A 12,487-nucleotide genomic window follows, 5' to 3' on the forward strand; every position below is an offset into this window, starting at 1 on the left:
TCATATTTTTATGGTTTAAGAAGTTTTCTGTCTAAAAATATATTTAAAACTATATTAAATTCCATGTTGTCTATGTAAACTGCCAATATCTTGTTTAAAAATGAGGGATATATTTTCCTTCAACTGACTTACCAGATATTAAGACTTTAAAAAAAAAATCTCTATCTAAAATCTCTTCACCACTGATTTAAAGCAGCTTGGAGTTTCACTTATATATTTAAAAATATGTATGGGGAAATATAATGTACTGAAGTTCTTTCTAATGGGTGTAAGTCACAAGTTGAATCAATACTCTCTTCTATGACAGAACTGCTAGGCAAACACTTTCTCAAGTATTTAAAGTAAAAAATGGGGTATTTGCAGTTACATAAAACTCAAATTGTCCATGAAGTTTTCAGAACTGGAACAACCACCATGAATAATTTATTTGCTTTCACCAAGATAATACTTTATGAAAAATAAGCTTTTAACTACTGTAGGAAGAATAACCAGACTTCGTTGAATTGTTTCCTTTATAAAATTTAAACCAATTCATAGATGTCTCAGTTTCTAAAATGCTTGAACTTAATATTATGCTCTCTTATGGCATCTTATTTTCTGTATTGCAACATTTTAATATGGTTTTAAAAGGGCACCAACTAACATGACTATGCACAAGACAGAAAAAGAAAAGAAAGAATGAAAGAGAGAAATAAGAAAGAAAGAACTAAAGATAGAGAGGAAGGAGGAAGGGAAGGAGGGGAGTAAAAGAACAAAGGAAAGTAGGTCATCAAGGTTTGTGGTGCTGTGGACACAGGCATTCATGGCTGCCCATCACCTTTGAACACCTTTCTGCCTTTTGATTTTTCCCCACATTGTGAGTCCCACCTTCCCAAAGTAGAAATAAATACAGAACTTCTAGTGTCCCTGCCTAAGCAAGATCAACACCACACAGCAAACTGCAAGCCCAGAGGTATTTCCACATAGAACAGATCCCTTGTTTGGTTGAGAACCCTCCTGGCTGGCTAGCTCCTCCTTGCTTTTTTTCTAGCACCCTATCTTTATCCCTTTGCAAAAAAGAAAGACACTGACTATCACATATGGTTTACTTGTGATTCCCCATGTAGTTTCTTTTATTAATTCTCTATGGCATTGTATTGAGGCTAAAAGAGAACATACAATTATGTGAACTCTTAATCCAGCATAGAATCGCTTAAGAAATGTCACATATTCATACTTAACCTGGCAGGGGAGATACATGATCACGAAGAGATATCACATACTCATAATGGTCTCATAATAGCATGGTCTCCCGGCTATTACAAATTTTAATACAATATTTCAGTCTTTTTCATGGTACCTCATGCTAGAATAAGCACTAAATGAATTAATATGATGTTAAAGAGGTTTTAGATCAATAGCAATAAATAATTAAGATCTACCCTTTGCATGGTATTTGACGGGGTATTTACACAGTTCAAAATCACTGTCCCTCCCCAGTATTCCATCCTATTCATCTCTACCTAATAACAAAAATAAAATAAAAATTTGCAACAGATATACCTCACATGAATATATATAAACATATTGAACAACACATACAACCTTGCCAACATTATTCTGAGCAGCCATATGAACAGTTTGGATGATTCAAGGGGATTCAGTCATCAAAATGAAAAAGAGTCCCTTTTGCTTTCATAATCTTTAATTAGGTGGATCAATAGGCTAGCTGTCACATTATGGAAGAACATTAAAATCTGCTAATTAATCAAAAGTAAAGCTCATCAGCACTTGGAGTATATTTATTGTACTTCATTTTCTACCATTAGCAAGTAGGACACTGAAGAGCTTTCATTTCTAATTATATTCTTGTCTAATTAATTCAATGGTGCCACAGTCTTGTTTTTACCATAAAGCAATTACGCATAATACCCACAACTACTAACACAGAGAAGGCACCAGGATCAGATGCTCCAGGCTAAATCAGGGCCCATCACATTGGAATTGGACCCTCTATTTACCCCTGACCTCAGATTTTCTGCACTGTGGACAGTGAAGTTCAATTAGTGGTTCATAAAGCACTGGAAAGATGTATTCAAAGGCCAAAGGCATTGGAGCAATACTTCATAGAGGCATATTACTAATCCTTATACTTTGTTTTTGTTAAGTTCAAAGTTAGTATTCCTTTCACTTATATTATCTTAGCTCCTCCCTCCCAAAAAAAGACAGTATAATCTATATAACCTCTCAATTTTCAAATATTTGAAGGAAAAAATAAACACATGTAAAAACATACACATCAGTCAAATAATACCTTACATCAAGTAATACTAGGTATTTTAATTCAGAAATAGCTTTTTAGTGTAGCCTTTTCTCTTTATGCCTTCCACCATAGTACACATCTCAATATCTATTTAGTCAACAAAATTTTTAAGCACAAAGTAGGTCTGAGTTCCTTGGAGATATAGTGATTAAAGGACATTGTTCCTACTCTCAGGTAACTCAGAAGGCAGGCAAGAAAAACAATGAGATAAAAGCAAAATGAAGAATGACAATAAGGGTAAAATACACCCAGTGGGGTACCCAGTTCAGATTGGGGGGGAGTTGTCAGGAAAGACATCTCCGAAGTCTTCGATGTAGCTTTTTGTCTTAGCCCATTTTCTGCTGCAGTCACAAAATGCCACAGACTAGGGAATTTATGAAGAAATGAAATTAATTCTCACAGTTCTAGAGACTGGCAAGTCCAGTGTCAAGGTGACATCTTCTGAGGGCCTTCTCGCTGCATCATAGCATGGCAGAAGGCATCACATGGAGAGACAACATGTGCAAGCGAGCTTGCTTTTATAACAAAGCCACTCCCACCATAACAGCACAAATTCATTTATGAAGGCAGAGCTTCCATGACATAATCATCTCTCAAAGGCCCCACTTCCTAAAGCTGTTACAGCAGCAATTAAATTCCAACATAAGTTTTGGAAAGCATATTCAAACCATAGCACTCTTGAAGATTAAGAAAGAATTATCCAAGCAGAAACAGAGTAAGGGTGTGGGAGAGGGTGGTGGCCACAAAGGTAAGGGGATTTCATTGCAGAGGGCAGGAACCTCATATGAGCATCTTTACATATCTCAGTGCCACCTTCACTGCATGGTTCTTGGAAGCTGAACTCATGAAAACCCTATCCTTATCAAATCTCAATAGCATACATGGAAATCTCACACTGAATTTTCTTATTTTTTTCTAATTAATAGGACATAGGAGTCTAAGCAATATCACTTCATGTAGTGAGGGTGTGACACTTTTAAATTTGGAGAGAGTTAGGGACTGTTGATCATTTCCTATCTATATCCTTAAAGCTAAATAATGTCTTTCTAAGTGCTCTGAACCCCATCATGCGTCTTTTGGGAAAAAAGCAATTGACTAGGAAGGGAGGTGGTGAGGTTGAGCAGATACTCCCAGGGAGTGTTGATTTTAGCACAATTGCCCTATTTATCATCACAGATTACTGAAAAGACAAAAACAGAATAACAAAATACTCCTCATGGAAAGTAAACTCTGTTGTATGTCCCTTCATTGTTATTATGGGGTAGATTTTTTCACTGTAGGTTTTTGTCCAAATCTTACATCTAAATACAATTTAACAATTTGCTTCATGAAGACTCTGATCTCACCTTGAATAAGGTAAGAGGAGACAAATGGGAGAAGGAGTCTGCAAGGAAACCCGGCCAAGGAAAAATATATCAATATAAAATTAAGGGAGTGGAGGAGAAAAGAAATAATAAACTTCACGGAGAAAATGCCAAGGAAAGATATTTTTAAAATTGTTTAGTTCTGAAATCAGCAGACTGAGTATATAATCAGAGTATGGGGATGCTCTTTAGTACTATACATGGTCAAAAGGAAAACCTGATTTAATAAAAAAATAAAATGTTTCTGGAAACTTACTACTAATTCAGATTATAAAATAAATTTTCTGGGGATTATTGGCAAATAAGATGCTTCCTTAATTTTTTTCCTTACTTTTGAAAACTTTTATTTTAAATATATCACTTTCAGTTTGCCATTTTAAAGCACAAACATACAACTAAATTGATTTTTCTTTACCCATAAAATACATTTTTTGTGGTACAAAATGATGCTCACCTTGTCATTTACATTGTCCATTTAGTATTTTTGGATTCAGTGAAAGTTTTCAGAAAATGGCGGATTAGTGGTGACCCACTGGCTCTCTGCTCCCAGAGCAGGAGATGAAGAACGTGGACAGCTACACACAAATGGATCGCTCTCCCACAAGAACAGCATTGTGAATCTGCAGAGAAGCAGCATGGGACAAGCAGTGCTGGGAAAAAAAAAAAAAAAGAGGTAAATTGGAGAATCGACCACAGCTCTTCCCTCTACCAAATGCTTGCATAATTATGTTCATTACATTGTTGTGGAATGAATAAAAGAAGAATTTTTAAGTAAATGAATCAAATGCTATAGCGTTAGTATATATTAATACAAGCAAAACTTTCATTATAAAATACACATAAAATCTGCATGTAAATCTTATGTGTTCATCTGAAGGTTGAAAAAATAAACATATATCTATATCTAGGTTTCTTGGACTTGAAAATTGAGTCTGTGGAAGACATTTGAGGAAAATACAGGGATTATATAACAAAGTCAAATCTGAAAAATAAGAAAAATACAGTTTAGAGTTGTAAGAGTCTCACGAAGGCGAAGTATATACTACTGTTTTCAAATGGATGTCCAACTTATTCTTCAATATTTTTATTGCCGGAAAACTCACCAACTTCCAATGAAAAATTCCATTTGAGGGTTATACATTGGGACATTTTTTTTCATAAATTGAATTTATTTATCTCCCTAAAGTTTCCATCCACTGGCCCTTGAAGCAAAAGGTAATATGTCTTATTTCTTCTTAGTACAGGCTTTTGAATAGCTAAAACCATTATTTTTTATCTTATTCTCAATTTTAACATCGTTATTCTTTAACTCCAACTCATAGAATATTATTTCATTTCCTCCTCAATTCTTGTATACCTTTGGAACACATTCTACTCAGTGTATAACACTTTCAGAATGTGGTCTTCATACCTCATTTTAGATTTACTCTGATCTTTCTGGATACAGTATTTCTTGGAAAACCTAAAACCATACAGCACTGTTTTGTAACCACCCAAACTGTTAATCCGTTGAACTTACTGTAAGGTGAAAAAGTTGAGTTTATTTGGGAAAAATATATATATATATTTATATAGCAGTGTTCCCTACCTTTCTTTTCCTCCAGTTCTCTAAATAAGACCATATTTTCTTCTTTCCCCTTTCTAAAGAATATCTTGCCTCTTTAGACAGGCTCTTCCAGTTTTGTGATGGTGAATCAGACAGCAGGCAGAGAGTGCCAGGGCCAGGTGGGAAGTAAGAGGAGGTTGCAAAATTTGGGGACAGAAGGCGGCATTTTACAGAATATAAAGGATGAGAAGAAAAAGTAAGTGTTAAGTCTTAGCAGTGGGAGTAGAGGAGTATGTTTTAGGGAGTGAAGGTTTGGTACTGAAGCAATTGTAGGAGTGAGGACAAGTGAGTGGGGGAGGAAAAATAAAGTGATATTAGAGGTATTGCTGGGGAAAATTGTCTATTTTATGGCATTTAAGGAATACTGCTAAAGGACTTAGGTTATACTGAAATTAATGTGGACTCTATTCTTGTGACTTTCATATTACTCTAAGACTGAACCAGGTGGGTCAAGGCTTATAAGAATTGCATGTGCATTTAACAGATACATGTTTTACAAAGCTACAAATATGTATGTACCTTACACAGAGAGGTTAGGTTACTTGTCCAAGCTTGTACTACCTAATTGTAATCCTATAGCAACTCAGAGAGGATGAGGCCCTGAGAGTGGAGAAACTATATGCTGCTAATGATACCCAGGGTGTAAATCTGGGCTTATTCCTGAGCACTGGAGCCAGCCTAGGAGGATGCTGGGGAAACCTCTAGTGGCACCCTCTTCCCTTGCATCCAGGTTATCTTTCTAATCTAGGCTCTGTGTGAAGAGAGACATGTTCATATTCTTGCTCCTGCAGGATTTGAGACTCTTAATAAACCTGTTTTAAAAGATGCATAATAGAAGAGAAAATATCCTGGCAAATATGACTATTTTAAGAAATGATTACTGTTTGGAATCTTTTATCTCTGAAAACCATCCTCTCTCTCTCTTTTCTTCTTTTCATTTCTCAAAGCCTCTTGAAGTTGATGAGAATTCAAAGCTATAGTTTATACATAGAATAAGCATCAAACATGTTACATGTGAAATAGGTATGAAATTGGGTTAAAGGCTTAAAATATATCACATGACCTGTAAGTTAGCATAAAGATGAATACTGTGGTTTTCATCCAGTGCTTGAAGGCATTTCTCTGAAAGGAAAGGGAAAATTGGCAAGTTGCTTTTCATCTTTAAAAAGCTAAGAAGATCTACTCACAGAGATGAGCAGAGATTACAGAAGCACATGAGATACGTCTGACCTCATCTCCCATTACTGCTCAGTCACTGACTCGTGGTTGACCAGTGGTTCACTACGGGGAGAGGAAAACCACTGAAGAAAGGATCAGGGGTCCTCCTTCTGACATTTTGCTTGCATGCTAAATTAATATCTAAACTGACTTTACTCAGGAACAGAGTTGGGTCAGCTGAACTCTGTGCTCCTAAGTTCTTATGTTAGATCCTATGTTTTGCAAGCATCTTGTGGAATGTAATTTTTGTTTCCTATTTCCGATATTTGTAACATTGGTCGTTTGTATGGAAGAAAGTTATATTATTTTATCTCGTGTAGTTATTTTTAAATAAAATGAATATTAGAAAGCATGAAAAAAGTGAGGTGTAGATGTGTGTGGGAAGTTGACTTTTTAAATGGAAAGAACAGAGAAAAGAAAAATACTGTGAGGGACTATATTTATGTTTGGTATTTGTTGTTATTTATTTATTTATTTATTTGAGACAGAGTCTCACTCTGTTGCCTGGGCTAGAGTGCCGTGGCATCAGCCCAGCTCATAGCAACCTCAAACTCCTGGGCTCAAGCAATCCTCCTGCCTCAGCCTCCCGAGTAGCTGGGACTATAGGCATGTGCCACCATGCCCGGCTAGTTTTTTCTATATATTTTTAGTTGTCCAGCTAATTTCTTTCTATTTTTAGTAGAGACGGGTCTATATAGAAAAAATTAGCAGGGCATGGTGGCGCATGCCTATAGTCCCAGCTACTCGGGAGGCTGAGGCAGAAGGATTGCTTGAGCCCAGGAGTTTGAGAGGTTGCTATGAGCTAGGTTGATGCCATGGCATTCTAGTCCAGGCAACAGAGTGAGACTCTGCCTCAAAAAAAAAAAAAAAAAAGAAGCTAGTAGAAGATAGGACTGTTCTATAGGTAACATTGTTTAGTGTGATAAATCCTACTGCGGAGCTACAGAGTGTTTTAAACAACAAAGGATGAGTGGCTACACCTATCAAAAAGCGGGGGAAGGATTCCCAGCCGTGGGAGTGACATCTACACCAAGAACTGAAGGTTAAGCAGGAGTTGTCTGTTCAACTACAATGTAATGAATTCATGAAGCAGTGAACCAGGGATCAAGAGCCTTGGAATCAGCCCAGACTTTTTCTACTATGGACCCTTAAGAGCTAAAACTAGTGAGTTACTTTATCTATATATAAAATGGAAAAGTTGAAGTGGAAGACAGCTACTCCAGTCCTAGGGTGACCAATTTGTCCCTATTTGCCTGGGACCATCCCAAGGTTAAAATAGAAAGCCCGGCCGGGCGCGGTGGCTCACGCCTGTAATCCTAGCACTCTGGGAGGCCGAGGCGGGTGGATCGCTCGAGGTCAGGAGTTCGAGACCAGCCTGAGCAAGAGTGAGATCCTGTCTCTACTAAAAATAGAAAGAAATTATATGGAAAACTAAAATATATATATACAAAAAAATTAGCCAGGCATGGTGGCGCATGCCTGTAGTCCCAGCTACTCGGGAGGCTGAGGCAGTAGGATCGCCTGAGCCCAGGAGTCTGAGGTTGCTGTGAGCTAGACTGACGCCACGGCACTCACTCTAGCCCGGGCAACAGAGTGAGACTCTGTCTCAAAAAAAAAAAAAAAAAAAAAATGGAAAGCCCTCATCTCAGGAATCCCCTCAGTTCCTGGCAAATTGGGCTGGTTGGCAAATGAATATAAAGTTAAAAATCCCAAAATCACATACATGACAAAAACATAAACAAAATCTGAATGTAAAAAAACTATTAAGTCCTTCAAAGGTGCGTTACTTTCAAGATTGAAAAGACAAGTTATTAATATTTTAAAATGTATTTGCCTTTTATATTTTTATTCCAAATAGTCAAAACAATATACAACTTTAAAAATGATAATATTATGTGAAATACTGCATAGGCACTGGGCATACAAATTTATACCAGATTACAAGATACAGGAAGACAATTGTCTTACACCACTAATAAGAATTGTTGGAATAGACTAAAGTTATAGTCATAGACATATAACAAGGCCACTTTGTTATGCGGTTTTTAGAATAATCATGAGTCTTTTTATGAACAGTTGACTTAAATTTTACAATATACATAGGCATATAGAAATACCTCGCCACTTTGCCAAATAAAAAATTAAGGAAAGAAAAGGAGGAGAAGGTGGAGGTTTAGAGGAAAACAACACAAAATTTCAATTAAGAGAGGGGGGACCTTCTACACATTAGCAAATGCTCTCCATGCTTGAGAACTAAAGTATTCACTAATTTCTTGCTTCTTCTACTGAATCATCTTGATCTTTCTTTTTTGGAGACTGTATGATTAGAAAAAATATAACCTCCCACTAATTTTGACTTCTGGCTATGTTAAACAGGAAAAACTTTTGATAAATTATTCAGGCTCAATGAATTGATTTTGTTTAGTCTCTTTACATGTTTAGATTTATACAATTAATGAAATTAATATGTATTTTTTAAAAAAAATTCATGAGGGATTAAAAAAGACCTTGAAATTTTCTAAAGGAACTTACTTCAAATATTATTTTAATCCACATTGATGACATTATATATTTTTAACCTTTAATAAAACTGTTTTTCAAGATTATATTTCATTATGTTATATGAAATAAGGTATTAAAAATGCTTAATAATTTTGACATATCTCAATAATATAGCATGTTATAATTTGAGAACAAAATAAAATCATTCTTTGTTGTCAGTTTAATTCATTAGATGTGAATCTAAAAAAATAATGCTAGTGTGGTTTAGAAGGAATCTTTCATGCATTCATTTTTAAAAATTACTATTTTGATTTTACATAAACTGAGCTACTGATTCAGATATTCAGTATATTCAGATATTCAGATATTCAGATGGGAGGTTAGAAAATACATACATTTTCTCAGAGCACTAAAATACCAGATGTTCAAGGATCTGAGTGTCTTAAATTATTGAATATGAATATGACTTAGTTTGTTGCCTTCAGATTACAATAAAATAAATATAGCTAAGTGGTCTGACTATCTATTCAGATTTTTAATTGGGCCCTAATTTATTTTCATAAATATTTACACTGTCACAGCATTAATTCCTATTCACTTATCCTTGAAAAATAGTCCACATTCTTCCAGTCCTCATCTCTTTTCTAACATCTGACACCCCAAACCCAAAATGGTCAACCTTGTCCTTTATTCTTTGTAGGTGACAATGTGTATCAATTAAAAGTTGTCTCATTTTTCCTCTCTCACTTGTTGTCTCAGTAATTCTAGATAATATATTAACTTTCAATTATTGAAAAAAATAGGAAAGGGAAAAATTATAATTGTTTGAAGGAAGACAAAGGACATGAAGTTGGCAAATAATGACCAAGACCTGACTCAGCTCTTATTTCACCTAACGAGCTGATTTAACTATTAGTCCTACCAGGCTCCACTTGCAGTTGATACCACAAAAGGGAACTTGAATTTATTCACTATGAGAAAACTCCATTAGCCTCATTTTGAAATGGAGGTAAAATATTCATAGAGTTGTCTGAAAAGTGACTCAGATCCACACCTTGTGACCGCCTACAAACTGACCGTGGACTATGGCTTCCTGGGTTACCCAACAGCATTCCAGGTAATTCAGTCCCATTTTCTCATTTCCCATGGGAAATGTTCATAAGAGTTCCAAATCAGCTTAGCTTTCCTTTTTTCTCTCTCTTTTTTTAAAGATAATATGGTGGAGGAGAGTTTATTTAAAGGCTAAAGAAGCAGCTCGTGGAACCAAGGCAAGAATTCAAATAGGTCTTGAAGGACATCTATTTTAAAAAACTAACAAAACTTAAAGTTCATCAGGATGTTATCTTTACTCCTCTCTTTCTCAGAGACAGGCTTTAACTGTTTCTCCCTTCTTAAATTGGTTATGGCTTTACCATACTCCCAACTTTACAAGCTACAATTCCTGACATACAGTCACATTTTCTGACTGTCTCTTGGTTTTAGTTGCAATTGCTGGGACAGAGCATCAGCTTGGTCTGCTTGAGTTAGGTATTCATCTCTTGTTAGATAGAAAGGTCACAATGCAAATTACTAGAGGATTGACTACGTGGGGCAGGAGAGGATCAAAATAAATATTTGAATTCTTACCTATTCAGTATTGTGATTAGTTCTGTGGAGAAATATAAAGGGTTTCATCCTTCCCTAAATTAGAAATTCATGAAAGAGACAAGGAATATGTGTGAAATAATCAGTAAAACACCTGTATAATTGGAAATTGAATAATGGCATAGTAAGTGTTATAGAGTTGGCTTTAAGGATAGATCACTTAGGATAAAATTTAATGACTAGATGAAAACTACTTGGGTATAATTTTCAGTTTCATTATCTAATGGTGGCCCATGTGTGGGTAAAAGAATCCAGAATAATACACAACATACAGAAGTAAATGTCTGTAAGATAGTTAAGAAAAGCTATTAGCGGAGTCTACTTGCTCAAGGCTTCTTAGGCTTGGCTCTGGGTAAAAAATTCTGTTTAAAAAAAATGAAACGCTATTATTTATTCTCAGGATATATAGTGAATGGAATCTTAAATCTTTTATATAGTTATTAATCTGCCTTTTGAGAATCCATGTGATCATGGCAAATCTGGATTTAAATGCAGTTGTTTTGACCAGGACTGTTCAATGTTACCACTATTTAGGATTTACCATCCTCAGTAAATGACATTCTCACTGCAGGCTTGCCTCTGGTCCTGAGATTATTTCAACAAACTTTTCTTATAAGGATTATCTTTTCAACAGATATTTCTTAGTATAGGGCTGTGGCAGTAGTAATGACTTTTTTATTTCCTAAGTAAACAGCTAGGTTATGAAGCATGGATCACAACAAGGAAAATGACAGCTACATATCCTTTTCCTAACTTACCTTGATGCCATAAAGAGTAATAACATAAATCTTAAAGGTTTGAAGCTGCTAGGTAACATAGTATACTTGGTTGATATTGCAGTGGGAATTTATTTTTTCTGCTAAGTGTAGTTATATAATTTTGTACTTGAAAACATTTCCTGGTAACATCTTTAAAAAAGCATTACACACGTTCAACACTCCTTGATATCAAGCAATATCACCTTTCATTCTTAAAAGATGAAGTATTTGGATTATAATTTTCATCAATAGAAAAGATGTGTTTGTCTTTAAAACTGCTATTTAAATATTCTAAAAGACAAATTTGAGTTTATGTATTGCAAGAATTTATATCAAACTATTAATCAGATTGAAGAGATATTAGATATTTTGAGTCATAATATGTAAGTGGTGTCTTTTAATATATTAAAAAAAGAAATTCCAGGAAATTCTTGTGACAGTAATTTAACCTACAATTTTCAGTATAACAATACAAAATTATTAATCAAACTGCTTCTCTGTAAATGTTGCTACAATGTTCTTTACACATAGGAAGATACTAATTATTTTCTCTTTTGATTGTGATAATGTTTACTAAATTTATTCAAATTTCGGTAATATCGATGCAATCATTGCCTATTTTAGAAATACAGTTTTAATCCTCAGACCTGGTATTTTCTCATCTTTTTAAGATAATTCATAAATGACATATTTAACATATTTACCAAAAATATTAAAGTATTTTTAATATAAAAAATTAAAAATTAATTATTGATTCTAAAAGTCTGATTGTTTAATCAGTAAGACAGAGAAAATATCATAGACATTTTTTAGTTATTATTTTAACTTGCATCTAGGGTCAAGTTATTTTCTGGGCAGTAAATGAATCACTGATACTTTATGCCCTGAAGAGGCATTTTGTAGAATTTTTTTCCTTTCAAAAATGGATCTGAGTCAAGACAGTCATTAATTTATTTTCTTACTAATTTCCTTGTCATTTAAATATTGCAAGTAAAAATATTTTCAGTTCTTGGCAATGGATTTTATTTTGAGCTTACATATACATATACATATAATGCATGAAAATTCTTTCACTAATAATACTATATAACTA

Source organism: Eulemur rufifrons, chromosome 29 (genome assembly GCF_041146395.1).
Source record: "Eulemur rufifrons isolate Redbay chromosome 29, OSU_ERuf_1, whole genome shotgun sequence".
Lineage (NCBI taxonomy): Eukaryota > Metazoa > Chordata > Mammalia > Primates > Lemuridae > Eulemur > Eulemur rufifrons.